General features: G+C 43.4%; 1 pseudogene; it reads right to left on the bottom strand.

The window, feature by feature from the left end:
* Nucleotides 1-3,093: 3,093 nt before the first annotated feature.
* LOC102242718 lies at nucleotides 3,094-3,619 on the bottom strand (annotated as a pseudogene).
* Nucleotides 3,620-4,849: the final 1,230 nt, after the last annotated feature.

Genomic DNA, 4,849 nt, shown 5'->3' with positions numbered 1-4,849 from the left:
GGAGAGTTCTTTCGTGGTTTGCTTAAACAGGGCTCTTTGTTAAACAACCATCTGTCTTATTCCCGGTCTCTGTGGTATGCTCTGGTGTTCAATGTTGGCTATGTTGTGTCTTATTGGTGGGACCCGTGACAACTGAGTTGGGACAGAACATGACTTGCTTGCTTTGATGACATACCTGCTATTGATCTCATAAGAAATGTTTGTAAACATGGAGTTGAAAGGGAATTGGAGTCTGATAGTTCCTACCCATATTTAACACAAATACCAGAAAAAGGCAAAAAAAATCAAATTTTCCCTCTACCTATATGCACAAAGAGCAATTTGTGCTGTAATGGGACCTTCCTATGGTGGGGCCGAAAGGGCTCTTGCCATGAAACAAGCCACCCAGAACTTAGTGGCTTAAAACACTACCATTTATTTAGTTCACAGTCTGCATTGGCTCAGCGTGGTTGGTTCTTCAGGCCTGGGTCAGCCCAGCTGGGCTTGCTCCCATGTGCAGTCTGCAGGCTGCATGGGTGTTGGCTGGGCCAGGCTGAGCCCTCTCCACATGGACCCTCATCCTCCCAGCGGGCTAGACTGGCCACGTGCTGATGGTGGTGGCGAGGTTCCGAGAGAGCAAGCAAAAGCATGCCAGGGCTTTTGAGGCCTAGGCCTCACTCTGCCACATTCTGTTGGCCAAAGTACGACACAGGGCCGCCCAGATTCAAGGGCTGGGAAACAGCCCCACCTCTTGATGGAAGAGTTGCGCAGTGACATTGTGAAGTACGACACAGGGCCGCCCAGATTCAAGGGCTGGGAACAGCCCCACCTCTGGATGGAAGAGTTGCACAGTGACATTGTGAGGGATGCATACAGGAGGGGAAGAATGGGGCCCTTTTGCCATCTGTCTACCTCAGGTGCAGTGCTCAGAATAAAGTGGTGCAGGGAAGAGGGTGCACCTAAGCAGGAGAGGAACCTTAATAAGGGGTTCCTTCCTTGGTGGTGCAGAGTACGGTGCATTCCTACAACCGAGAGATATCACATTCATGTGAAGTACTGAAATTCCTTCCAAAGCCAAGTACATGGTTGGGGAACTGGGTCTACAGTACTGCTGCATAAAGCAACTGTATTTGTAAAATTGAGGAAATCGATGAGATATTTTGGGTGGAGGAACCTGTTACATAAGTAAAGGATGTCCTTTTACCCTTTGTGCTGATTCAACAGACAAACTATATTGTTAGGTGCTGAGCAAAAGGGTGAGCTTCAGCAAAAGTTCTGTCTTTGGTGGAAGAGGCAAAATTTTGGAATATTTGCTCTTTGACAGTCTCTGAGGGAACATGACTGCCCTTGGCCATCTTCTTTGGGGAGCTGTGGGGTGCTCTGGGAGCTGTGGAGAGGGCATAAAGCATTTAAAGCCCTAACATTCGATTGGTGAGTCATTATTTTTATTGAGGGTGCTTTTGATACTTGGGCCCTGAGCATCCCTGAGAATGGAGACCAGATAGCTAGAGAGGCCTGGGAGTCTAGGGATGTCCCAGAGAACTAGGAAAGACCACGGATGTTGCTCTGCTCTAGGGCACCAAACAAGGCTGCTTGGAAAGGGATATCTGTGGAATTCCTCCTGACAACTCCCTCCCCTCCCAAGGCTGTGTTTGAACAGACTACCTTGCAACTACTAAAGAGGAGGGGACCTGAAATTGGGCTGTGGTGGGACCAGCAGCAAGAACAAGCAGCAGGCACAAGTGTGTCAGGTGATATCACTGAAGCCAAGTCTACAGGTGCAGGGGAGCACAGAAGCACAAAACCCTGGATCGACTTTTCCACATCAGTATCCTTGATCTCTCTCTCTCTCTCTCTCTCTCTCTCTCTCTCTCTCTCTCTCTCTCTACCTCTCTCCCTCTCTCCCTCCCTCCCTCCCTCAGCTCAGGAAGGATAATATATATTGGCCACCAGCTTAGAAAAAGTGGCATTGTAGGCCCAAGCCCTTTTGGGAGGGGATTAGAGCCCAGTAAAAGTCCTGTGACCCAGGCTCTTGATTTCTCATGGGCAGGTGTAGCCAAGGAAACAAGCTCTTACGAGTTGCCTTAATTTAGGAAGAGGCAGTAAAACGTCTGAGCCTAAAATGGAAAAGCGAATTCATATTTATTGGCTTTTATTTCAATGACAAAGAAACCATGAAAAGAAAATACATATTTAACACTCCTAAAAGAGTTTTTTCTAAATACTATATCAGTGGAAAAATAAACATAATTTCTTTCATCAGGTTTATTACGTTTATGATTTATATCCAGTAAGATTCACCCTTGTTAGGTGTACATTATTATAAGTTTTAATAAAAATAAGTCGTTGTGTAACCACCATCACCACAAAAGTTCCCCTATTTTGTTTTGTAGTCAGTCCCTTCCCTACTATCCCCAACCCCTGGCAACAACTACTTATTCTCTGTCCCCTATAGTTGTGGCTTTTCCAGAATGTCATATGAATGGAATCATTCAGTTGGTAGCCATTTGAGTTTGGCTTATTCCAGCATAATACCCTTGAGATCCATCCAAGTTGTTGGGTACATCAATGGTTAGTTCCCTTTTAGTGCTGCATAGTATTCCATTGTAAGGATGTACCACAGTTTATATGTTCACCAACATTTGAATTCTTTCCAGTTTGGATAATTACAAATAAAGCTGCTATAAAAACTGGTGTGGCATGTGTTTTCATTTCTCTTAAGAGTGAGGTTGTGGGGTCATATGGTAAATATTTAATTCTAAGAGAAACTTCAAAATTGTTTTCCAAAGTGACTGTACCATTTTGCATTCCCATCAGCAGTGAATAAAAAATCCAGTCATTGCATTTCCTTGTCAGCACTTGGTATTGTAAATTGTTTAATTTTAGCCATTCTAACAGATGTATCTCACTTTAATTTGCAGTGCATGACTGAGCATCCTTTTTTGTTGTTTAGTTTTTATTTCATAATCATAAACTTAACTCTTCAATCCAGCTAGACTTGGAGACGGGGTAAGGAAAATATGGAACCCAATGAACTGAGGCGAGAGCACGAAGATTATAGAACATTCCAACAGATGGGGTGCTCTCCTGAGCTACAGAGAAATGGTTTGGTAGTTAAGATAAAACACAAGTCAAATTTATTAGAGTTGTCCACAGTCAGCAATGGTGATCTTCTTGCTGGTCTTGCCATTCCTGGACCCCAGCGCTCTACGGCTGTCACAATATCCACGCCTTCTTTCACCTGCCCAAAGGCCACATGCTTGCCTTCCAACCACTCAGTCTTGGCCGTGCAGATAAAAAACTGGGAACTGTTTGTGTTAGGTCCAGCATTTGCCATGGAGAAGATGCCAGGACCTATATGCTTCAGGATGAAATTCTCATCAAATTCCTCCCCATATTCCTCCCCATAGATTGCCTTGCTGCCTGTGCCATTATGGCTTGTGAAGTCACCACTCTGGCACATAAATCCCACAATATTTTGTGAAAGCAGGAACCTTTATAACCAAATACTTTTCCCCCAGTGCTCAGACATGAAAGTTTTCTACTGTGTTTCAAACTTTGTCTGCAAAGAAGTAGAAGGAGACACGGCCCAAGGGCTTATGTTGATGGCAATGTCGAAGAACACGGTGGGGTTCACCATGGCTGGGCATGGGTGGCTGTGGGGCAGCAGCATCTGCAAAGCCCTGCGCATCTTTTTATATATTTATTTGGCCATCTTTAGCTCATATTTGGCGAAGTGTGTGTTCAAATATTTTGCTCTTTTTTTAAATTGGTGGTTCATTTTCTTATTGCATTTTGAAAGTTCTTTATGTATTCTGGATATGAAAATGTATAGGTTTTTAGGGTCTTTCTGTTTCAATGATACAGAAGCCATGGAAAATACATATTTAAAGCTTCTAGAGCATTCTGTATTTAGTACTATTACTGAAAAACTAAAGACATTATAAATTTTCATTTAAAAAATTAAGTTTCAGGAGCTATGCACCAGTAACATTTATTCAGAGTAAATGGCTTCACAGTAAATACTCTTTTCACAGTGGGACTGCCGTTGTGAGGGACCAGAGCCACTGTCAGCTCTGTGGACTGCCGTATCCTTTCTAGAAGGCTTTATTGACTCAGCAGCCAGCTTCTGGGGAGCACGTTCACCCATGGAAACTTGCTCCACTCTGAGCTGTCATTCGTCACTGAGCCAGAGCTTCTCACAACGACAGTACACTCTGCTCTTGGCATTAAATTCCTGTTGTAGATAATCCACTGTGACTGCCTACGGGGAAGGAGCAATAACAGCAATCACTGATGATTCTATCGTAGGAAGAAGACAAGAATGTGAAGTTCACTCAAGATAAAAAGAGAGCACCACTTTCCATCAATTAGTTAACACGCAGGCAAACACTACCATTTGTTGAAGCAATCTGCAAAGTGATTTACATGCACGTTATCTCATTTAATCATCACAGAAAATCCACTAGGTGACTAGGGTCAGAGAGGTTAATGAACAAAGCTGGTATGTGGAGGTTGCACCCAAACTCCAGGTGTGTGTTCCTGCCCACTGTTACAATGGCTAGCTGGTCAAGTCTACACCTTGCGTCCTCTTTTGTTATGTTCTCAGCTATAGCAAAATGATGTTGAACTGATGTGGGTAGAGAAAGTCAATGTGGGAATACTTTGAAAATACTCCAAACTTTTCTTTATTATAATCAGACTTAGTTTCCCAAATTCAATAGTGAGCCCTAAAATTTGCATTAGACACTTCCTATCCTAAGCATACAATCTTTTGCCCTCAAAGAGCTTCTGTGAATAAGATGATACTGATTATCATTTGTAGCTCCTGGAGCAAGTGTAGGTTCATGTACAATATCAGAAGGAGGAG

Source organism: Myotis brandtii, unplaced genomic scaffold (assembly GCF_000412655.1).
Source record: "Myotis brandtii unplaced genomic scaffold, ASM41265v1 scaffold69, whole genome shotgun sequence".
NCBI lineage: Eukaryota > Metazoa > Chordata > Mammalia > Chiroptera > Vespertilionidae > Myotis > Myotis brandtii.
This window is presented reverse-complemented; position numbering and strand designations above follow the sequence as displayed.